Source organism: Arctopsyche grandis, chromosome 11 (genome assembly GCF_051622035.1).
Source record: "Arctopsyche grandis isolate Sample6627 chromosome 11, ASM5162203v2, whole genome shotgun sequence".
Lineage (NCBI taxonomy): Eukaryota > Metazoa > Arthropoda > Insecta > Trichoptera > Hydropsychidae > Arctopsyche > Arctopsyche grandis.
The window spans coordinates 10871407-10897984 of record NC_135365.1 but is presented as its reverse complement, the minus strand read 5'-3'; the positions used below and the strand labels follow the sequence as shown (position 1 = coordinate 10897984).

Here is a 26578-nt window from a genome sequence, read left to right as displayed (position 1 = left end):
GACCACTTTGCTAGAAAGCATAGTATGCTAACAACTAGTCAACGCTGCTGGTTAACACAATATGTAAAAAATAAAATATACAATATGTAAAAAATATTGTATTTTTCCCGTTTATATATGACAGTAAATAGATATATGTAGATTTTTTGTACTTCATTGTATTGCCTTTTTGTCAGATGCAGAGTTACCTGAGTGAGTAATGCGCGTTGTGTACATACATCCGTGTGTGCACGTGACATAATTGTTTTTTTTTTTGAGGCGTTTTCCCGCGGGAAATGAATTATTTCCGTGTGAACGTCCCCGTGCTTTTCGCGTCTGCCGAGTTTTTCACCGAAAATTTGACACATGCAAAATATCCTGTTCGCTCAATCCGATCCGAAAGCTCCTTCGCTTTATAAAGTTTTCATCGGTTTGTGCATAATAAAAATCGGGGACAAATCAAACCGCGAAGAAAATCCGCTCCAAGGGAAAATATTTCGCAAGTTCGTCATTCAAAGTATATTACGCGAGTCAAAGGGTTTTCGACGTTTTCAATTTTCAATTCGCGCAGACAAGCGCGTGTTTGGTATGGTATGGAATATTTCGGATTAAATATGCACGTATCTTTTGCGAATGGAGTACATAGTGTATTTTGGCATGATGTGAAGCACATACGTATATTTTATGTGGAAATTTTATTTTTTATGACGTTGTATAATATATTCATACATTTTGATAGAATGGTGTTTTTGAATGTGCTATTATATATGGCTACTTATAATCACACGTATACAATGTATTTCTATTTTGGGTTCAAAGCTTTTCTAATGGTAAGAACACACAAAAAAAGTTCGGCATGGAACGCGCTCGTGGTTTCTAGCTGTGATGGCGTGTTTTTATATTATGCTAAATCATACGATACTATTATTTTCACTTTCACTTCACTTTCACAAAGTTTCTTCTACATTTCTTCAAATATGAGAATCACCGTTATCATTCAGTTTCAAACCATTGACAATACAAGGGTAAAATATTACAGAAAACACTCCAGGGGGAGAGTTTTGCCTTGGATAGTGATTGTATATACATATGTATTTATGTATGTACATATAATGCAATAAAACATTTTTTAGATGTGAAAAACTTTCTAAAATATTATGTGCCGTGTACCATTCTGTGTGGCTGCATCGTTAACATCACTTGCCGCACTGTTTTGGATAGCGAGTGACCAGGACCTTTATTTTATTTTTCCAAATTTACTGAATGCTGGGTCTTTTATTTATCCAAATATTCGAATTATGTCTTAACGAAATAAAAATATTGATCAATATCAACAGAAATAATTATTTTTGCGGGTAGCCCTTTGTACACGTGCTTCATAGATGTGAGAGAGGGGAATTCAGTACGCGCCGCGCTCAACAGTTAATGTGAGAATGATATTCGCCTTGGAATGACAGCTGTGCTTCGACCGCTATTTTTTTTCGTTTCTTGTACAAACATGTTTTACATTATTTGACGTTTAAAAAATGATTAATTATCTTATTAATTTGACGTTTAATTAAATATTAATTAGATTATAGTTTTGCATTATTTAAACTTAAAACACACATTTTTTATTGGACGCTCGGCGTCCAGCATAGTGGCTGGCTAGCGGATTTTTTTAGCATGGTAGTGCAAGTGCTTTGAAGCGGTCTCCGTGACGAGCCAGAATGTTAAATTACAGAAAACGCAAATATCGGAATGCAAAGATTGAAAATCGAAAGATCTTAAGTCGAAAGATAAAAAAGGGTGCATGGTAAACGGTACATACTCACTTAATTTGCCCGAGCAGGATACAACAGGAACAAGAGGAACAGGCTTTTCCTCCCGTATTCTGCGCGCGCACATGAATGTATGTATATTTGAACATTTTTCTAGCAATCTGCTTATGAAAATATCCAAAGTATTCTATCGTATATATATTTTTTTTTTAATCAATTTGAAGTATTTTATTTTGATTTATTATCAAAAAGTGAAAGAATTTATGTTGTTGTTGTATGAGTCTTCGTCATCTGTGCTTTCATTCTTCATTTCAATATATACAGTGAACTTACTAAATGATACAAAAGCACACATGTACATAAATATGTATTATGTATGTACATATATGAATCTGGGCCATATTCAGATTTCACATTATATTTTACATATTTGACCATATAAAATACACGTCAGTACATTACACATCTCCCACGTAAACCACATTTTACACAATAGAAATGTAAATCCGAAATTTGTATGTATTTTATATTTAGAAAGGGCAATGTATATTTTTCAACTATAAATACGCAGAAATCAACAACGGTCGAACGCACGGTAAAAACATGTTTATTCCATATGATTGACATGTCAATTCCTATTTCGATCCGCTTATCCTCCTCCAAAGCTTAAAAGCTTCCCTTTTTGCCGACCGAAATTTGTTATCAAAATATATTTAAGCAAAATATGTACGTTTCGCTCGAATAGGACAAGTTTCCTCAAAATATTTGTATTGAATTTACACACAAATCCATCATCGAATCGATGGCTTCAGAGGCGATCGCATTGTTTTGAATTCGCTGAAATATCGGCTATTACGCTTTCAATTCCCGAGCCCGCCCGGCAATCCTCATAATGGGGCTATTTGAGAAACGTTCGCATATAATCCATTCGCATTAAGATATCGGAGAGGCTGCGTATCTGAGCTATAATAAAAACCGGTGCACGCAGGCAGACGGCTCGAATAAAATCGCAATTTAACGGGGTCCGACAAACGTCGAAAGAAAAAAAATCGCACAAAGGCGTAATGAATATTTGATACGGGATGCGGCAGTAGGGGGTTTTTTTTACGCTATTTTTTTTGCTCTCTCTTACCTGAGACAATTACGCGTGCGAAAAAGTCGGTGTTTTTTTTACGACGCGTCGTAAAGCGGCTCGCGGACGACGCTCTCGTCTAATGGACGCTGATTCTGGAACTCTGGAGTCGCTCTCGTGAATAACTTTCCCGGGGAGAGCCTGTTGTCCCTTGGGTTGGCGTGTGCAAGGTCAGCCCCGAAGGTACGTGGACCTGGATGAAGTGAGGGGATGTTGTGTGCGGTCCCGTACAACACCCCCTCACCCACTGTGCAAGGTGGTGGGGTATCTTTTGTTTTGTCTTTATGTGTTTGTGTATGGGTAATATAACTCTTCCGGGTCTATTGTGTGCTTGTGGTGAATGGTCTTTTTTTTATCACTGTTAAGGAATTGTTGATTAAAATGCTTATTTGGTATGTGTGTATGTATGTGTGTATGTAGGAAGCAGTGGAAGGGATATACATACATATACGTATCATTACCTTACTTTGAAAAGGTTCTAACTAACACTTAGAACAGGTCTAATTAGAACCTTTTCAAAATAAGGAAATGATATATGTATGAGCCGTTATATGTATTTGAAAGTGGAAAAGTCCACTTTTCTTCTTTTTTTAACACCTGACTGTTGATTCTAATACTTAATTTAAGCACAGTGATAGTATTTTGAATTAAATACCGAAAAAGTTGTAAATTTCGACTTTTTGTTAATCGCTCATATCTTATAAACGAGAGCAAAATAACAGAAATAATTATCATATTTAAATTTAATGGGTCACACTTAGAAAAAATTGTTATGTATCCGTTCTAGTAACTAAATAATTGAACTGTGTAATTAATGATACAAGAAAACGATCTGAATTTTAGCTTTACGGAAGAGATGTAATAGAAAGAAGAATGGAATTTAAGGTGCATATATTCTGCGTATGTTTTTCATTTTAGTACTTTTATAAGTTTTAAAACTTTTACATTGGTTATATTATTTTTTGAATGGTAGATTAGATATAGGTTTTTCATTCCAAATTCACTCTTTTTAATTTCAAATTGTTTCATTTCAAATTGACATTGTGACAATTTTAAATGAAAAACTTGTAGCAATATAGAACAATGATTTAGTGGGTAGGGTGCATATTTAGCGCAGCAAAGTTTACATATGTACCTACATATGTATATGGAATCATCAACGTTTGTCAGATCAATTAAATCGATCATCTTATAAATATGTATATTTATGAGATGATCGATTTCAATTTTTTGCCACCATAATTTTATCATTAATAACATTCAAACTCAATTAGAATATAATGATAGTAAAACATTTTTAAATCCTAATACTTGCTGAAATTTCAAAATTATGGTGTATTACATTATATTTTACCCGCCTTATATTTTGTTAGTATTTTGGTATATGAAAAATTGGCTATACGTATATCAAGTTGCACTCCCAGCCATTAAGTACATACTATATATGTATTTATGTACATACATGTTTTACTAAGGATCACTTTTGGTTGTTGAGAAATTAATATGAACTAATTATCTCGCAAAAAATTTGCATATTGAAATGTTTACCAGTCTGTATAATTTGATACCGCTCGTTAGCAGAAATTTAGGTTTATACTCTTGTTAATAGTTTGCGTTAAAAAAAATATAATATAACGTGGATGTAATACATATGAAGCTTAATTAATCCGTCACATGTACATATAAGAACTTAATTTATTATCGGCATTGTTTCTATATTCGATACCCAATTTAATATTATATACGTATGTATGTATGTAAGTACGTTAATAATTGATCATGTAAATTAAGTTGATTCCATTTACTGAATGAATAAAGTTATTTAGGTTTATTACTTTTTCCTGATAGTTTGTCGATGCACTTTTTAGATTAATATAGTATACAATTAATATTCAGTGGATAATGATCGTATAATGAAACGTTCACAGAAAATTAATTCGTGTCGTGTGATACAATCGGGTGATTTTTTTTTTTTGAGGAAAACACGCTGAAAATCTTTTTAAAATAAATTTACAATGAAGTATAATTTATGCAGTATAAATTAGGCTTTTTCTTGTGTAAACCTGCTTTACGATTTTTAAATTGCTTTATTAGAACATAAAAAAGAGAGTGGCGAGGCGTTCCCCACCGTATTATAAAATTCAAACCAAAGAAATAGACGTGGAAATAGTGTCAAGATAAAAAATAAACATCTTTACGGTGACTATGGTTGATTTTTGAAATTATTATGAATATATTTGTATTAGTTGAGACTTAAAATATATTGTGGATTTAAAGTTATTTTTAAATCCACGGAATTATATTAATTTTGCATAGGTCATGGAAAGTCGAATTTTTACTATTTTCTTGAATATCATCGAAGAAAATCCTAATTAGCAACATTATTATATTAATTTGATTATAATTTAATTTTTTCTCCATTTATTTCATAGAGCAATGGCTACTTCTTGGCTCTAAAACGCCGTAATTCTGCTTCCGTCAGACGTCTTCTTATGATTTGTGAATACAATTTTAAATTTCATTTATTTTTCACTTCTCCAGCTAGTTCAGAAGGTCCGTTTTTGACATTTTGAAAGACATGATCGCGTAAATGAGATCTTGACAGTGTTTTCTTCCTAATTCTTCCCGTTTATGATCGTTTTTTTTATAAAACCAATCTCACCGTATGTCGTTTGGACGGCACATCCTGATAATTTCAGTTATTCAGTTGTTAATTTCAATGTTTTTATCTATCCCGATCCTTGAAAATGTATTAAAATAATGTAACCTCCACTCAAATCCTCATTTTCCAATAAAAGAAGATGTACTTACAAAAACTAAAAAAGAAACGATAACAATAAAAACAACGAGACGAAACCACTACTCTCGAAATACTGAATTGCGTGAAAATTTCGTATTTCTTTTTTTTAATAATAAGCAATGCAAAGAAGAGAATAAAAGGTTACACAACAGAGGAATTCTTAGTGAGATGCGAAGTGTTAGACTGAGTATTTTCGGTCTAAAGCATTTATTACAAATGGTCTAATACATTTTTCCACGGTTGCAATAGATCTGTTACGTATGCAAGAATATTTTTCTTCACAAAGTGATATGCAGTGTATGAATTTTAATGAAATTGTCACATAAACTTATATTGATATATTTTTAAATATTTTTTTCATGGTACACGTGAGGAGTATTTAAAAAAAAATTCCACTTCCTGGAAAATTTCAAAGTCACGACATTATCCAAGTGTGTTCGGAGCTCACGCTCCGTAGCCAGCTAGCCATATTATGCTCCCCGTCGGCCGTCTACTAAGAACAATTACAGTTAACTTTTTCTCGCGGAAACTTTTACTGTAACGGTTGCTTAAATTTGTAAGCTCGAAAGTTACCGGCCCTGCGTTATAATTCAAAAGTTATGTGGGACAAAACGGGAAAGCCTCCCGCCCAGCGAAGATGGCAATCTCGCGACGTTCGCTCGCTGTGTTCAACCTCCCTTTGTTTTATTGGTAGATAAGTAATCCCGCGACAGAAGCTTGTTATATAATAATAATATTATTATTATTACGATCATTATATCACTCTCCCTGGGCAATTTTCTCGCATTCATCTGCGAGTAAATATTTTATCATAAATAAGTGTGCAAACTCTCGTGCCCTTTCCTTTGACGTATATTTGTATAAATTTTGCCGGAAACTCTGAGCTGTGTCATAGTAAATATAATACATGTACTATATCTGAGTATTCGAAAGCGAGCTCTTAGGATTCAAAAGAAGCATTAACCAATTATGTGTAGTATGTGTGCGGGTTTACGATGTGTTCTAATTACTCGGGCGTGTCTTTTGATAGATTCTTGTGCTGTGTAATAGGGTTTTGAGATTTTGGTTCTATTGAAATTGCACAGGATGTATGCGAAATAATTAATTGACTATGTGAAAATCGATAAGTTTTGCTAATTATAATAATTATGTTAATTTTATGTATGTACTTCAAATATGTATGTACATATTCATATTTCTTTTCATTTTTCTGTTCATTCTTATTGCCTGAGTCGGGATGAAAGAATAACTAAGCCATGGAAAATGAAAATGCATACATACATAGGTAGTGAGGTGAGTCGAGAAAATTATTTTTTGAAGATTAGTGGTTATAAAGCATCTCAAAACCATTACACAACATTTTACACCATAATAGATGGTTTTAAAGACTTCGTGGAACATTTTAGAACGTAGTGCGGAGATGAATCTTAATCACTTCAGAACGTTTTCCATGGAAGGCAGAGAATTTCGTTGCCAATTTGGTTTTTATTCAATGAAAGATGAATGTATTTTGTATATGAATATTTGTTGATTTTTTTCTCTAGCTACATTGGCTGACTCGTTTTACGCTTGACGCGTGTTGATAAAACGTGCCCTTTTCACATTGAAAATGAGTCACAGCTGAGATTTGAGGCTGAGAAATAAAATGTATGAAGATTAGGTACAATTTGGGTAGAAAGTTTATTCGTTGACATGTTGGTTCACATTTCACACTAAATACGTTAACTCACAGATCAATAGCTTCAGTTTTTATTTAAAAATTAAGTTACGTTATTTAAAAATATGTATATACATATGTAGGATCAGGATCATGTGTTACCGAGAGATTTTAAATAATGTACGCGGATCCGATCAAACGTCCTTTATTTCACGTCTATCTGCCAGACCTGCCATAGCGCAAATGCCTCACATACATTTATATATGTAGTTCTCAAGCACTTGGTCTATACACACTATGCACGCTCGCTAACCAAACACTCATCACGTTCAAAAATAATACATTCATACATTGTATATACCGTCGGTTATACAATGTATGAATGTATTATTAAGTAAGGTCAAAAATGGGATGTTTTGGATTTGGTATTGAATTTATGAAGTCAAAACATGAGTAATTATTTTTTTCACAAAAAGGAGAGCTTTATAATTCTTGTTTTAAAAAAAATGATTTCCTAAAAACAAGATTTTTTAACTTTAAGTATTCTGCAGTTGTACTGATGATATTTTGTTTTTATAAATAAAAAAAAAAGATTTTTAAAATGTTCATTTTAATGATTCAAAAATCACTCAATTCTGTGTTATCATCAGGGCCGAGTAAAGGAGGGGGGAACGGTACAAATTCCTGGGGTCCGATTACTTTTAAGGGGCCCGGTCTGAAATAGTAAACGATGTCAGCAAAGCCTGCAAATTACCGTCAGCCCAGCGGTGACGAATTCGTCGATACATTTTAATATAAATAGTCAAATACTTATGTATGTAAATGTACATATGTCACTAAATTCAATTTTCTCTTTGCTTCTATGGTCATGATCACCATCATTCATATCCATTCACTATCCACTGTTGGGTGAAAGCCTCTCCAACATGATTGAATTCATCTCTGTTTTTTGGTGCATCTGGTAGATCATCCCATACATTTTTTTTATTTGCAAGTTTTATATTAGCTTCACTTCGTCCGTTAGTATGGACAAACTTCCTAAACTCTTCCGATCACTTTGAAACTTTGCCATTTTGCGAGGTTTGGCCTCCGATAGAGATTTTAATTATGTCCACTTAGTCGTTAGTGATATACATATAATGGTTATAAACATGTTTAAAAATTCAAAAAATTAAAATTAAAAATCTTGACTCGATGACAGCTCTCGACTACGTTTGGGTGAATGCCCATGCATGTTTGACTTTCTGCCCCCCACTCACTTACTACATCTATATCATTTTCATACTACATATATCTAATAACATATGCATTATAGGCTCTCATTATCTCTCATATATATTTTTACTTCGCTGATATGTTATATTTATTTATTTATTTAACATACTAGGGGGAGGCGGCAAAGCCGATAGACCGAAGGGGTTTGATTTATACATATTTGTAAATTAAATGAGGAAAAAGTAAAAAACATTAAAAATGACAATATTAAAATGGATATAACGAATGTTAAAATGTTTATTTTGATTTCATCCAACAATCTCCCATGCGGCCTTTTACATTCTATCGGGTACCATTCGAGCACTTCTTTCGTCAATCTATCGTCCGCTCTTCTACATAGCTACGTTACAAACAAGTCTCTGTAACCAGCCCATTGTCATTCAAATCTCTTTACCCTCACCATTACATCAACCGCCTTTCTCATAATAGAATAAATTGATGCGAGTGGGCTCGTTCAACGTATGTATGGTGACGTTCGTCATGCAATGTTTTATCGCTCATCTGAAGATATCCGTGCTGAATAACGTTCGGTTAGTATATTTATATGTATTATTATATGATGTTATTTTCTGGTTGAGAGCCTGTGACACATGTGTGTAACGATTTGCAACATTAATCGCGCACGATGCCCGTCCATACATTAGCGAATTGCGCAAATTGCGCAAATTGTCCCAGTTAATACGCCGCGGTGTACAATATAAATCATTTAGATTTTATTGTGTCGTTCGTGTCGCCCATATAAATATCCCACACGTATGTATGTATGTATGTATGATGCTTCGTATATACGGACACAAAATACAATACAAACCGGCCGAAACGATAAATCGCCGTTTTCCTTTATGTAGCAATAATAATATTGAATATTATTTCACCGTTGGCAATATTTTAATGACACTTGTTAACGTTGAAATTAGGTCCATTACGGATTTCGAGATTATTATATTCTCTCTTTTCTCGAGTGGAGAAGGAGACGTTAGTCATAACGAGGAGCATTAACTTTGTTACAATTCAAATTATATTGAAAATTGTAGACGCCGAGGACGACGTCGAATTTCGATACTGTTCAGATTTTGAGGCTTTGATTTTATCCTTTGTCGTAAATAATATCTTTATGTATCATCGCTTGATTGAATTCGACTTGGTAGTAATAGCCGTTCGAATTTGACGGGTGACTCGTCGAACAATTTAATTAATTTAATGTGTGTTACACGATAGTATGTTGTAAATCGGATTAAATTTTCAAAATGATTGAATTGTTGTTTGGAAAATTCGTCGATGGTAAATATGTATGTTTCGGTATTAAATTGTTTCATTGAAACGTCGATATTTTATCTGTTAAGGCCACGCGTAGACGTCATCAATTTCCTTTGACGTATTTCCTGGCGCGAATAATTGATTTATTCAAAGAATGCCTTTGAATATGTACAAATATATATGTATACGCAAAAATGGCGATACTCTATGTATGTATAGGATGATTGATTTTTTTTTTAAATATTTTTTTTTTGATATGGAGTGCGGAAAAATTGACGTTTTTTCTTACGCGAGTTTGCTCTGTACACTTTCATGCAAAAATTTTGTATAAAAAAAAATCTATTTATGTATGTTAAATATTGAATAAAAAGGGTAACTCGGAGCAAATAGTATTAATAATAAATATTCGGAGGAAAAGTTTAGGGACCGCCAGAACAACGTCGGACGTATTGACTCGGCGTCTACTCATTCCTAATATCAACATTTGCGAATACTTTGTATGATTAATTTCAAAATTTCCTTGAAATACTCAAAATGAAAACCTCAATTTATACGTTAATTTAATATGAACTGAGTGTAGTTTGTAAAATGGTTCAAATACTATATAAAAAGTCGTTTAAAATTGTCTTTGCAGGAGCTTTCGTGTGTTCGAAACTGGAAAGGTTTCGGACTCACAGATGATTCCGTAAGTTGAATTTTAGTTATTTGCCTGAGATGCATTTGTATTGTGTAACATATTTTAACTGTTTTTTGCTCATAATTCTATGGTGAAAAGCAACCGTCTTTTTTGAGGAAGCTGCACTACAGAAAGGGAGGGTTTTCCGAACTAATTATGATAAGCGGTCCTCTTGACGAATAAATGAAGTTCAGTGTTGCATAACTTTTTCCACGTTTATGTTTATATGTATATTATAATACCTACTAACTTACTGCTATGAATGTGTTAAATATTTTACCTTCATTAGCAAAATATTCGTTATGAGAGATGCTTGCTGAACGGAAATTATTCATTCATTTAATGTCTTTCACAGGCAAAGTTTCGCTAAATGAGTTTTTGATATTATTGTAAGTACATACAGATTTATGCATTTGAAGTTGTTCTTTGAATATATCACACATACATACATGGAAGCTGTTTTTGTTTACTAATAATAGCATTCCATTTTCAAAACGGATTTTTTTTATATCAATAAAAGTAATAATATTTTTTATATTCCAGACGATATGTAGAATAATGCAATACTAATCGTGAATATAAATAATATTATAACATCAGAACATGGGAGAGAGTATCCACTGTCTATGTGCATTTGTGGGTGAACAATAGAAACTCCGTATTATGCTAACGGACTCAGTAAGTGCCCGAACAAAGGATACGCTGGGGTTCTCACAGAACGGGGCGAGTGCGGGTAGAACAACGTGCCTACATAATAGATACGCCAACGGATAGGAGATGTTACGCTGGACAACTTGTCCTTTATATGGAGGTACACACGGTAGATCAGATTATTCTGAATTGAGCAGAGAACTCGTGTGGACCTCCTGAATCATTGAATAAATGCTGTGATGCGACTTTGTCCTTTCATTTAGATGCTGAACCCACCCCTACGCAACAATATTACATATATATTATGTCATATCACATACATATATAATATCGCTATTCCGTCTGTGTGTCTATCTGTCTGTCTGAGATAACGCTCGCCGTACTATAATAGTCGTTTTGATTCGATATATGTACGTCACAGGTTAACCACTGCCAAAACGTATATACGAATATAATAATAATGGAAAAAATACGTGTTTTATGTACATAGATAGATATATAGGTAGTTTTTAGCATTTTTTTCATATTATATTAAACAATTAAATATAAATATTAAATTAAATATATTTAAAAGGTATTTGAAAAAAAAAATTGACCGCGTGGGGAACGAACACATGACCGATGACACATTTCTTTTAATTTTTTTTTATTTAATAACTTGATATGCCAATATCCATGCATCTCATCGGGTACAACACTGATAAATAATAATATCAATAATTAATTAATCAATTGAAAGTTAATCGGCTGTCAGTGTAGTTGATCCATCCACTGAACATACAAATGAGTAGGCCGCTCTCATTCTGAGAATGGCCTCAAAGTGAAGCACGTTCTATTTTACAAACATCTATGACGCTTAAGCCATATGGTAGTTCGAAGAAAGCACAACAGCATTTGTTAAATTGTATCTTCAACTATCCATAGTTCTCCAGTTTATATCGGAGATCTATGGATGCCTTTATTGGTTAGATAATATTAATTTTGATGAGTTAAAAATGAATTTGGAATGATATTGTATGATTGCAAACAGTTTTTACCATAGCTTTATGCTAATTGATGAATGTGATTTTACCTGCCAATTCGCTGGGTATATTTATTTATTTATTTACAAATATACCAGGAAGGCTTAACAGGTAAACGTCAAATGCGCCTTCCTGGTCCACATAATTATTACATAGATACATGTAAATCTAAACAATATCTGATATCTATGGTCAGATATTACAAACATCGTATTAATACGATAAATAACAATGAATAACTTTCATGTAACAATACGAATTTTTATATTCGATAAACAACCATAGAGACATCTATGATGAGCAATATGGCGAAACCTAAGATATAACAATAACTAAAGGTTCGCAACAGAAAATTGGGAAGGAAACGCCAATTTTTACAGGAATCGTTTCAATGAAAATCAGAAAAATTGGCAAATTCTGATAAGAAACGATCGACCTTGACAAACCAAGGTCTGGCCAAGGTCTGACTTAGCGGGAATCGAACTCGTAACATCAAACACGAAATAATTCAACATTCACCACTAGACCACGCTGCTGGTTACATACAATGTATGTTATAAATATGTACACGCTTTTCCAAGTAAATTATTTTTTGAATTCGCAGAAAGACATTAAGCCACGGGAGAATCACGACAGTTGATCAGCTTTGAGTGTACGCTTCGATGATTTTTCCTATTTGGATTTTTTCGAGAGCCCTTCGCTTTTACATGAAGCCTATCGAAAAATAATCCCGAGTAAGCTATTAACGTTGTGTTTGTTTTTAATGGTATGGGTAAATTTATTCTTTTCATTCTTTATACATTTTTTTTTCGAACATAAGTCAGTAAATTTTTTATATGTACATGTTTATATTAAATTTAGCGTTATTGTTTTTGCCTTATGTTTCGTATTGAGTTTGTACGTGTTCGTGCTACAATACAGTTTGTCTTAATTTATATATTATGTAGAGTTGGATGTAAACACCGGTAGAGAGTAAGCTGTACGAAATAAATTAGGGTGAAAACTTCGGCGAATAAAAAAAATCGTTTTATAATTTGACCCCGTTTAAACTTAGTACGGAAAGAAATATGTATGTACTATACATTGTATAATCACAATGTATTATATAGTACAGCTTTTATACTCGGCGCTTTGGTTCTAAAAGGACTGGTGCTGAATTAGTTTTTTACGTGAACGCCAAATACTTCGAAATATAAATTTTTAAAATATGTTTTGAGGTACATATGCAAATATGTATGTATGTATGTATATATGTATGTATGTTGAAACTGAAAGAGCAATAAATGAAGGTCGTTTTTTTAGATAATTTTCTATATTTAAATGATGAATTATCTCAATTTTCGAAAAGTTTTTGCTGTTCAAATATATGATACATAAATTTTCGGGAAAAATCGCGATTCCTATTGATCAGTTAAAATGGTCTAACAAATAGGCGGAGTATTACATTACGAGATTCATTTTTTTGCCTACTGTAAAAATTACTGAAATGAAATGTGTATAATTATTAGATTAACTATATGAATTTGATTTGGCCATGGAAATGTTTTTCATTGTTTGTAAATTATGTTCACAATACATCTTAGGTATATTATTATAGTTACTGATCTACTGTTTACTTTTTGTTTTACAATTTTTTTGTGAGTATAATATTTGTAGTAATATTTAATCTGAATGTTAGTGTACAGCATAATAGGAAAAAAAGTTCAAAATATTATTAATAATTCTTAGAAATTTTCATAATACATTTTGTGCATAATATAACTAAAGACTCTTCAAAGACGACGACCTAAAGCAGGATGTAAAAATAGTTTATAAATTTGAAATAGTTGATAGATTTTCGTTGTTTTTATGTTTGAATTTTTAGCATTATTTTAAATTATAATTTGTTGCCTTTCTAGTTTTTGAATTTTGCAAATTTTATCATATTTAAACGTTGGGGTAGATTGAATTATAATTGGATTATTGGATTACAAATTATTTTTTACTATTATTCATGATTGCATATAAATAGCACTGAGCAATAAAAAAACACGTCTTTTATTTACCGGAGTGGAGACTAATCAAACTTTACTGAATTTAACCCACTAAATTTGAATATGACAATGATTTTTCTCGTTTATGGGGTATGAGCGTTTAGGAAAATGCGCAATTGTTACATATTTTTTTATTTTTCAGTCTTTAACTCAAAATCTAGTGTGCAAATGTGCCAAAAATTAGTATTGGAGTGAATAATCTGGTGTTTTTCTTTTGGTTGTGATTCTTTATTGCATTAAAATACGTATAATTAATTATCTAGCGAATTTTAAAAGTAAAAAATATAATCTGTTAATGTTCATATCTTATCAAATTTAAAAATCTTTGTTGTAATTGAATTCAATGTGTCAAATTTAGAAAAATTTGAAAATTATCCGCTTCGTATTTTTTTTTAATAGGTAATATATTTTTATTTTTTACTAAAAAAATAAATAAGATTGTTCAAGATAAATATAGGTAGGTTGGGATCATTATATCAAGAAGAAGTATATTATATTTTATAATGTATACATATATTAATACTTTAAGATAAAATGTAATATATTTTCAATGGTAAAATATTTTAAGGCACGATTTTCCACAACATTGTTCCTTTTAGAACTGTGTCTTAACCTTATATTATATTTAACTAAAGCGCGAAAGAGGGGGAGGAGAGTTTTTTTTATTTTAAACGGTCACGGTTTGTTGGCCGCTGTTAAAAGTTTTTCCGCAAAAGAAAAATTGTGATTCACTGCGCCTTATTTCCCCCGCTTTCGATCGAATTGCACGCAAGTGAATTTCCACTGTCGGAAAATTCGCGAGCTTCCGGCCAGGCAGCAGCCAGCTAGCTAACGGCATAGTTAGTGTTCTTGTGCATATACGCGGTATATAATTCAGGTGGGTTTTATTAAATGAATTTCGGTGTGTGGGGCACGTCCCACATATTTGAGCTCGGACCGGGAATAATTTATCGAGTTCATATGAAACATAATAAACACGCCGGGACATACGTATTATATGTACGTACCTACATACAAACGCGTACAGTCGAAAGTAAACGAGAATTAAAATGCAAAGTGAGGGTTGGCCCGGTCAGGTAGAGGGGCTAAGTGATGTAGAAAGGGTGGGTCGAAAGTTGCGCCAACATCAATTGGCATAATCAAATCACGGAATATGTACTATTCGTTGAAAACTACCGAGTGTGTTAAAAGCGCATCGGATGAGTTTTAAACTAGCTTGGTTTACTTTGCACTCGGATAGTAGAATATTATGTATGAATGGTGTAGAGGTGATTTCGGAAGGTTGTTGTTGGCAGACGACTTCGTAAAAGATGGATTTTAATAAGAGAAGGATGGCGGATTCATGATGAATATTTAATAAATTGTCGGTGTGTTTGTGCTTTTTTATGAACGAATATTTGATATTATGGGATGGCTCTTGTTGTTGAGTTTTTAAAATTAAATCCGTTGTATTTTCATTTCAGCTTTCAGACTTCAGGTTTGAAGTCTTTTATTTTGAGGAATTAGCTTTGATTTGTTATACATAAATATTGTAGATATACTTATATATTTTTTGTCATCTCTGTATATTTTCGAAAATTGTGGCGCATTAGGGACTTCTGTAATGCCATAATGGTCTAAACTTAAACTTAAAAATAAAATAAATATGTTCAAGTGTGATTTGTTTGATCATTTGAAAGAACCGTAATGTATTTAGAATTTGATTGTAATGTAGGTTTCTTATGTAGCTATTGATTGAGATAAAATAAAAATGATCAACTATAGATTATTGTCTTGTATTTTCTATAGTTATTTTCAATTGGCAGTTTTGAGAAGGAATTGATAAAATATTTGAAATTATGTATATTAAATCAATTATAAGTTACTTTGGTTTGTATTTTCTACTTAAGTTTTACCTGATAACATATATACGGATGATTTTGTAGAGTTGGTACTTGTTTTAAAATTTAAGCTTAGAATTACGTTAAAGTTATCGCTTCTGCGATTTCAGGTCGCAGTAGTGATAAATTTGGTCTATTTATCTAATCACATTGCTCTAAATTTCTCTAAAGCATTTATGATTCAGAACAATAAATCCAATCAATCGTATGATTTCCAATTTGAAAACTTTTATTACAAAGTGCATCTATCTATTTGTTTGAAACCAGTGTGTATAACAGGGACGTTAAAACTAACAATTTTTTTTATATTAGCAGTAAAATAAACGAATATATCCAAAAATCAATGGATGTTTTAAAGAAGTGCGTATTTTAGACTGATGAAATACATATACGGTGGGACAAAAGTATACAAAATTGTTCGTGCCGAGCCTGGTGTGTCAACGATATATTTTGAGTGTGCGTTTTTCTATTGAAAAAACATTCTTCATACAAAAACCAAAGAAAGAGAGTTTTACGATCGGATTCCTCGATCCCTTATTCTTTAGGTGGTTAGATATCACCTTTGTGTGTGAAATGATCGTTTTTTTGTCTTAATTTTTACAAGACACCAATGGTTGATAATTAACCAGATAGTGTTCTTGAAATTCGAATGGTACAGTTTTAGATACGTTTTGGAATTTTGAATAATTTGGTGTAAATACATGTACGTTAATTTCACGAGTGAAATCGTTTCAAATCAACTTTATTACAATGTGAACCGGTTAAAATTGATGATGCATAAAATTTCATACACTTTCATTTAGGATTCAATGAGCGTGTGAAAGGACTGGATGGGATTGTATTAATACGATTTTACGATTCAAGCTCTTTCTAATCAATGTTTATTATACCTTGAATAATAATATTGCTTATTTTATTGTTTCAGGTGTGTCGTCTACAAACCACAATTAAAATCGTTTAAAATTTCTGAAAAATATTTATTCACTCTTGTACATATTTAATGCTTTCAAATAATTATTAATCAAAGTTAATACACTAAAACTTATTGACAAAAATAATAAATGTGTGTACATTGTTGCTGTTTGTGCTTTTAAGTGTGGAAGTATCTTCGATAAAAAAATATATATAAATGTCAATTTTAAAATTTTAATATTTATATCGCAAAGTAAGCATCGTCAATTAAATATTATATGTGTATTTAAAATTTAAAAAAAGATTGCTTCTTAATTAATAAACTTTGTGAACTTGTATAAATAATTGTGCTAGTACATATAATCATCGGACGAGCGTCAATCAATGGAGGACAATTCGTAACGGTGAGTTTTTATTTATGCATTCAATTGAACTGTGTTTTGTTTTTATTTTTTATTTTTTGATCGGAATACATTAAGAGTGCTTGTCGGTTTTGGTTTTCGGAAAATCTCGCGTTATTAATCAAACGGGAGTCGACGTGCCATAACAACCACGGTCACGGATGTTTTTATTGTGTTTCGACATGAATGAAAAGCGGCGGTCAGTCGGTCCGTTCCGTGGGCGAGTGTTTCCATTATTGAAATAGTCTGAAAATAGTGTATAGTTAGTCGGTGTGGTCTGAAAATAGAGTCGCCGTCTCGTTTTGTTTGGCACAGAGATGAGGAGTGAGTGGCGAAGTCATTCGCGGATTTAGACCGCGCCAGACTGCAACCAGACGTTCAGGGATTCTCATCATTTGGATGCATCGATGTAATATTATTTAATTTCGTGTACATTTTGATGATGATGAGTATATAAATGTTTGATCTTGGGCTTAATAAATGAAGAAATCGAAGTAGATTCGCTTGTTTTTTAAGCGCACATCTTCGTACGCCAAAGGTTAGGTTTTCTTCCGGAAATGAATAAATGTAATTGAGTTGCGTCATACAAAAGAGTTTATTATTTCAGCATTTGGAATTTACAATAGTGTAATGTGGGAACATGAGAGAGAGTATCCTCTGTCTGAGTGCATTCGTGGATGAACAATAGAGACCCCGGATTAGGCTAACGGGACTCAGTAAGTGCCCGACAAAGGATACGCTGGAGTTCTCACAGGCCTGGGCGAGTGCGTGCGTAAATAATATACACATTCATGGATTGGAAAAGCTGTGCTGTGGAACTTGTTCTTTATAAGGAGGTGAATACACATGGTAGATCAGATATTCTGGAGTGGTGGATCCGTGTGGACCTTTGAAATCGTTGAATAAATGCGGTGAAGCAACTTTGGCCTTTCATTTGGATCCTGTAGCCGTTGTATTTGAAAGTGGTAAAGGCCACTTTTCTTCCTTTTGAGAAATATTAATATTAAATAATTATATATTTAAGAAACATTAAATGTATAATTATTTGTATTTAAAACTATTTAATTACGAAAGTGAAACGTATAAAAAGCCTTGTAAAAATACTGGTGGCCTGTAATACGTTTATTCTGCTTTTCTGAGATTTTGGACATATCAAATTAAAATTAGTGATAACAATTTATGAATTAAGGCAAACAAAAATAGTGTTTTTGGAATTGTTAGTTGACTTTCGCCACCTTCAAATATAGCAGCTTTCGAAAATAGTCTCAGGTATAAGTACGATATTTACTTCAAACTTAATATTTGATTTTTAACTTATGATTCATTTAGCAGCTCCTTTGAATTGCAAGTCAAAGAGGATGCTGAAAGTTTACTCATTCTTTGACTAATCCATATAACGATAAAACGTTTCCTTTTAAATTGAAAAGAAATTGTTTTTTATACAAGTTGTTTAGATTTGATTAGTTATACTTCAAATATCTTCATTGAAAAATTGCTGTACATATTAACAATTGATATTTATCTTTCTCGTGAATCGGGAAAAGTTTGCAAGAAGAGAATATTCTGTTTGGATTATCTTTAAATTGTTATTTTATTTTATGTGATTATGATTTTCAGTATTCGTGTTTGAATTTTGATAAATTTACAAGTTAAATAATAATGGTTATTATTGGAAAGTCTCATTCTTATTATTTAAAACGATTTATACTTACATATATAATATTTATATTGTAAGTATTATATTATTGGTATGCGAGAAATGATCTTGGCTTTATTATAAAATTTCTAAAAAATAGATTTAAAAATCTATGTGATTGTAAATATTATATATTGTACTAAATATCGGTTTACAAAATTATGGATGTCAAAAAACTTATCCACGGGGGTGGGTTTCGTTAGCAAAAGTGTATACAACTTTCAATGATTGAATTGCTCATTTTTAATGCAATATTGTTTATATTTTTATGTAATATAATCTTTTACGTTCCTTAATGATATTTATTCAATATTAAATTGGGCATGCATAATAAACATTCCGTTAATAAACAATTAGCTTCGTCTGGTTGATCGTACCGAATGGAAATGTATTCGTGAATAGCAATAATATAATTAATATTAATGGATACGCAAATGTTTGTGGCAGCTAATTACGTATTCACAAAAATAAACTTCGAAGAAGCGAATTAAAATTCTCTTATTTTGCTTTGCCTACCTTGGCAATTTCTGCGTTGGTTAAAGCAGATATTGCATTTCAACGCTAAAAGTTAATTTGCGAGTTTCTTAATCTATTTCTACGTTTTAGCCCGGAATTACTTCACCGAAACGACGACAATGGATCGTGGGAATTTTACAACCGTTCATAAAATTTCGATCGATACAAATGTACATTTGTGGTAAAACGCTTTTTATTTTGTATGAACGCAAAATTTCGCGAAATATTTGTACGCTCGAGCTTTTAATCACACTAACAGTGTTAATTATTACATTTTGGTCAAAGTTTGCCGAGTCATACTTGTACGATTAGGATCGGCGGAAATTCGTTCGCTATTTTCATTAGTGACCTGTTCAAGTACTGTGAAATATCATGTAACGGGATTTATATCGTAAAAATGGATATTTTCGTCATTCAATACTTGTTTACGACACATGTACATGTGCTTGTAATTTAATAAAAGAAAATTTTGTATTGCATGTGTATTTGTATAATTACGATACAGGGGTTGTTTGTATTTTTAAAAATTTTTTTAGGATGATAACGATTCAGTCAACATCAATATTTATTTATTTTATATTATAATAATGATGAAAGATATTCTTTTAACACTGAACCTTTTATTTTTCACAAGGTTCACTTTTCAACTGTCACTAGTATATTCAAAAAGTACTTTTGAACTTGATCTCTAAAGTCACGCTTAATATTGGAACGATGAACTTAAAAGATACGTAGAACTGTTTATTAAAAGATTTCACTCGCACTGTACTCACTTAGTCTGATGTTCTGAATCAATGAATTCTTATAAAAAACGAACTCTCGTACTTCGGGTACGGTTTATATAGTGAATCTGGTGACGTTAATGTTTATCTTATTGTGATTTTTTTTATGTTATAAAGTATCACTACCATTGTACTCGTGGTTTTTTTATAAAAGTAGGAATTCCTGTAATGCTACAATGGTCCAACATTGAAATAAATAAAATAATATAAAATAAATAAATAAAATAATATAAAATAAATAAATAAAATAAACTAGTAAACGGTAAACAATTTTTCCTATTACTGGTATACCGGTATTTACCAGTAAATGAAACATATTTTTCTGTGGATGATATATGTAATTGGTCACTCTTCCTAAAACATTAACCTAGATTGAATCGTAAATAACAAAAAATAATTCCCAAGTGAATAATGTCATATAAATCCATTATAGTAAATTCGTAATAATAAATTAAAATTTTTATTTTTTATTTTATGCGTATTTTTTATTTTACCAATCAAATTTATTTATTTAATGTTTGGATCATAATTAAAACAACCATCTGATCTCATTTATTGGGATTTGGTTGGTCTGTGTTACCAGTGAATGTTTCAATTTTAAATTATTACATTTAATACAATACAATTTTTATACTAAATCCAAAATACGCTATTTGCATCCATTTATTATGTAATAATATGACTGTAGGTATATTCACTTAATTCGTAATAAAATTTGTTCAGGTAATTACCGGTAAATTTTGAAAAATTTTAACAACCGAAACTTTGATACTTTCCGGTAAATCGGTAAACCGTTATGCCGGTATTGCAATAATCCCTAATCCCTAACATTGAACTTTTATTTTAAATTATTTCAAATATTAGAACTTTGGATCCTGCGCTTTGTTTTTAAATTGTCTATATTACAATAAATAATGGACAGTGCGAGTAATCGACATTTGTTAAGTAATCGATTCGTCAAAAATTATATTTACAACTTCAATTTCCGGATAGTTTCACTATTGCAATGCGCTTAGCTTAGAAATAAAGTTTAAGAGTTAAAGCTTTCACATTTTAAATAAGTTAAATTATAAGTCGTATACAAATATGCAATGGAAAATGTAGCAAAAATCGGATCATAACTTGGTGATGATTTTTTTCCTCATAATAATCACAATGAAATTTACTTGACATGTCGAATTATCCCAGTCTGAATAAATTCATTTTCATCGGACACTATTTTGGAGTCAAGGTGTCATCCGGCAAATATTACCCTAATGTCACTGAGATTTTGCTGAAATATGTGAAAATTTATTCAAGGTTGACACCCCTGAATAATGTTTACCCCCGTCGTCGACGACTCGCACGTAATGTCATTCAAGTGGGTCAAAACTGTTTCATATTCATCTTACCCCCCCCCCCCCCCTCTTCCACCACCCACCCCATTTTCGCATTCTCATCCCCGTCGAAACGGTTCGGATGATACTTCTATCGATCATGCTCGGATTTCAATAGTTATTGTTGTTAAGGGTAGTGCCAGGACGCCAGTATATCATCGTGTGATATTTTCAAGGATTTTCGGAGAAATCTTCGGCGTCCTCCGCAAATTACATTTTCGGTGGATGTACACGATGAAATGTTTAATATTTATTACGTGGAGAAACCGAGTTGTTGGAATTAGATTCGTTAGCTGAAAGTTGAAGTTTCAAGGTTAGACTTGTACATGTATTTGAAGGTTTTAGAATGTTACACAGTGTGCCTGGTGCTTTTGGTAAAATTTGAGTCGTATTCAAATGTAAAATGACCGTCTTATTTTCAAACTTTTCGGTTTCATATTCAGTAACATTGTTAATGAGGGGACTCGCCGAGAAGTTGGTACCATATTAAAGTTAGGTCTAATGCTGATTATTAATTCATAATTTTCTCTTTTTCTTTACATTTTTGACTCCAAACGAGTGGAAACTTTTATATGGAATTTCTTATTGTACTATTTCTATGAATATTATAATGTAGAAGACAGTAGAGATAATATATGTATGTATGTTTACACGAACGGGTGAGATTATTATCATGTTTTAGTTTGATAAAATACTATAAATTTGTATTTTCAATTTATGATCATATTTTTGTATTTCCAATTTATGTAAATATGTATATGTATGTATATATTCAGTCAATATCTCAATCAATATTTCCTCATTTTTACAAGCTTTTTATTAGTTTTACTTCGCCAGTTAGTATGACTAGCTTCCTACACTTTTCCGATCGCTTTGAAACTTGCATCATTTTGCGAGGTTTGGCTGCCGATAAAGATTTCAATTGGGTTCGCTAAGTAGATGGTGAAATAAAATCTTAATAAACACGTTAACAAATTCAAAATTTTTGTAGACGGTGACAGCTTACCCATTGACAATAGGTGATAGCTTACTCATTGACAACCCACTCGTTTTATCAGATTTTAATTGTTTAAGCGCCTGTAACTTTGACATTTTCACACTATATCTTATAAAATTTGCATTTATAGCCTCTCATTATCTCTCATTTATATTTTTACTTCACTAATAGTTATTTTATTAAAGTGTTATTTAGTTCACAGGTTATTAAGAACAAAAAAAAAGAATTCGTTTCATATTGAATCTTTATATTATACTATCTACCTTGAACTTGCATAATGTTGGAACGATAAACTTGAGAGTATATGCTTTTATTGACTAAACGGTATACTGTACGGTTGATGGACTATTGGCTGAATAAACACTTGGTTGACGGACACTTGGGTGAACGGATACTAAGCCGACAGACTTTCGGCCAAATTAAATTTTTAATTATTGAAATTTATGAAAGATATCTAATTTTTATGAGGTTGAGGTTATTTTAGAATAATTTATCTATTTTCAGTGAGTTTTAGGAAATTTCAATATACAAACAGCTAAATGTCCGTTCGGCCAATTGTCTGTCAGCCAAATGTTCTGTTCGGCTATGGAAAATTCGAGTTTACAGCATAAAAAATTTGCTGATATATATAATTCTGCAAATTTTTCCATGTATGTCTTTACGTTTGTTAATCGATGTTTGTAATTGGCCTTGAATAATACTTACAATAGTTGTCGTGTAAAATAAAATAAACAAATGGGTGTATCCCTGTATAAATAATGCTAATTTCATTTGTTTATTTACATTCATCATAGTGAGTGGATGATAATTGCATAGAAAATTTGGTCAAATAATGACAGTATTATGGTAGTTATTTGTATATCTATTTTGTTATTAGCACAAAGTTTTGCTTTCACTGTGTAATAAAAGCTATTATAATGAAATGGTATTGAAATTATAAACTTTTGATTCATTCTATAAAAACATGGGATGGGAAATGTATTTTTGATAATTCATAGAAGTGACCCATTAAATAGAGTGTTTTTTTTAATACAAGTAAATTATTAATAAGCGTGTCAAACGTGTTGAATAGCTTCAATATATCGATAATAATATGAAAAGTCGTACTATTTTTCTTTGGAAAGTTTAGTTATTCGACCGTTGAAAAGCCGGACAATTTCCCAAAACGCGTTTCAATACCGACCAGGCTTACTTGTATACATATTTGATGAAACCTCTGGTGAAAAAAAAAAAATCGTTGTAAAAAGTGTATGTGAATATATCGGATTTTGCCTTTTTTTGATAACGCATATATTATACAAATCGAAGGATAAACTCGGCGGCCAAATGACGTAGGATTTTCCGTAACGAAATTCACATATCGTAAAAACATTATCTTTATTTGGAGAGGCGTGCTTTCACGCAACTTTGGCACTACTGAGGGACCGAGTCTTACAGGTGAAATATTTCTTTCCGATAATGTTATTTATTGAATAAAAGTAAATACGTATAAAGTTGAGTGAAACTCGGGACCCGGTGTGGCTGTGCGCTTCGACGGAGCTTTCATAAACTTTTGCCGCACCTCCAAATTGAAGCATTAAGAGGCTTTATGAAATAAAGTATCGGATTGAATGCGACATTAAAACTATATGTGTATGTGAATGTGTATATGGGTTCTGTACACCCCGACGTAACAAACTTACTTTATATCGAATAAGCGGCGATGTTATCTAACTACATACATACAAAGTGAGTACATATATTGATGTTTGTCGAGGTAGCTATTAATCGATGGGAATTTATTCCGACTTATTTAGGACGCTCGTTTGAAGCTATGAAACCAATCAATATATCTTTATTGTAAGTGTTGTGTCCATTGATTTCAACGGGTGGTTTTGGAAAGGAATTGATACACGAATTAAAATAAAGTTACATGCTATATATATATATATATATATATATATATATATATATATATATATATATATATATATATATATATATATATATATATATATATATATATATATATATATATATATATATATATATATATATATATATATATATATATATATATATATATATATATAAATATAATGTAAGGTAATTCGTAGGCACGCGCGCGAGTTAAGGGCTGAAACAACCCTCTACCATTGTACTCATGTACTCGCAAATTCGTCTTTTCTACGACGCCATCAAATGACTCCTTCGTTGTCATATGATTAATATTAAGAACAAACGACTAACCAGTAGAGATAAGACACACCTAATTTTATAAATGCACCATTGATTAATGACGCACGTAAGAATTACTGATTATTGATTAATGACACACGAAGTTAATGAAAAACACTATTATATCCACCACCCCCAACCACTGACTAACCAAGATTGTACAACACGTGTCTTCAACACATTCATTGTTTGCTAAATAGTATGTATATAAACTCAATATTGTTAGAATTTAAGTTAGTCCGTAATCAACTCTTGTACCGAATATTAAAATAAATTGTTTTTTTATTCAAACCGTTCGTCTCCAATTCTTTATTCGCGCATATATTATTAGAAAAAGTTGAACGCGCACATTAAATGCTCACCGATCCAACCCGTTCTCCCGTTCGAAATGATGAATATTATGTGTGTGAGTGTCTTCGTGGATATTTTATTTATTTATTTTATTTTACATAGATATACATATACCAGGAAGGCTTGACAGGAAGACCCCAATGCGCCTTCCTGAACAATTAATTACAAACAATGCAGCATTTTATTAATACACAAATCATTGTATTTCGAGAAGCTGAAGAACAAGAAATAACACTTAATTAATTAAATAATTAATCCATTTATGATTTAGATTTTGTACATAATTTTTACAAATTGTACATACAATAAATACAGAAGATTTGTGACAGCAGGAAAGATGATAGGAAACCATCGATTTGGAGTCGCAAATACCCTCAAATGTAACCAGCAGTATAGCGGATCGAACCCGCTGATCACTTGGTGCTAAAAATACACGCTACCATTGAGCCATACTGTTGGCTATATGCCTATGTGTGTACGCTCCCACGCAGCCTATCTGACGCTGACGTCACCCGTCGCTCGGCCTGACGACACTCGGTGCTCAGTATCAGGAGCACATGTCAGACGTTCCACACCCTCCTCATTTCCCCGTTACCCCGGTTTCTCGCGTCTCCTCGACATGACGCGACTGGTCGAAGCTACCGCCACATACCCACAAACATACATACATACATCGCGTCCGTTTTCATATAGTATATTATTTTAATTTTATTACAATCTTATTAATTTTAAAAGTTATTGAGAAATAAAAGGGATTAGGTTAATATTGAATCTTAATTTATTTATACGCTCAAAAAAAATGACTATTTTAGACTAAGAAAAATAATACAAATAAAGTTAGTGTTGCGTGGGGGTGGATTCAGGATACAAATGAAAGTCCAAATTCGCTTCACAACATTTATCACAGAATACAAAAGTAGTTATAAACCTCCCCAACAAAGAGAAAAAGAAAACAACGGATCTTATCTAAAATATTTAAATTATTATTGCACTATAGAAAAAAATAGGCCGATAGGATAATAATGGAGAAATAAACTACCCCCAAAAAGGCCGCTTGGTGACCACTGCTGTACTGACGGTCTGAAGTTCTGACTGACTATCGCATTGAAGTGCGGTTTATATTGCCGATTAAATGTCAATGTTTATCTCATCGCAATTATTTTATCATATCGAAATTTTTATGGTTTTGTTATTCCCACTTATGACCA

The 26578-nt window shown here is 31.9% G+C and overlaps 1 protein-coding gene across 1 annotated transcript in view; it reads left to right on the top strand.

The window, feature by feature from the left end:
* The window catches only part of LOC143918561 (uncharacterized), a 386376-nt gene that overhangs the window by 15927 nt on the left and 343871 nt on the right, over positions 1 to 26578 (top strand). Inside the window, exon 2 of the mRNA XM_077440502.1 lies at positions 17048 to 17438. The gene's annotated coding sequence lies outside the window, so the exon portion shown is untranslated. The remainder of the gene's footprint in view (positions 1 to 17047; positions 17439 to 26578) is intronic.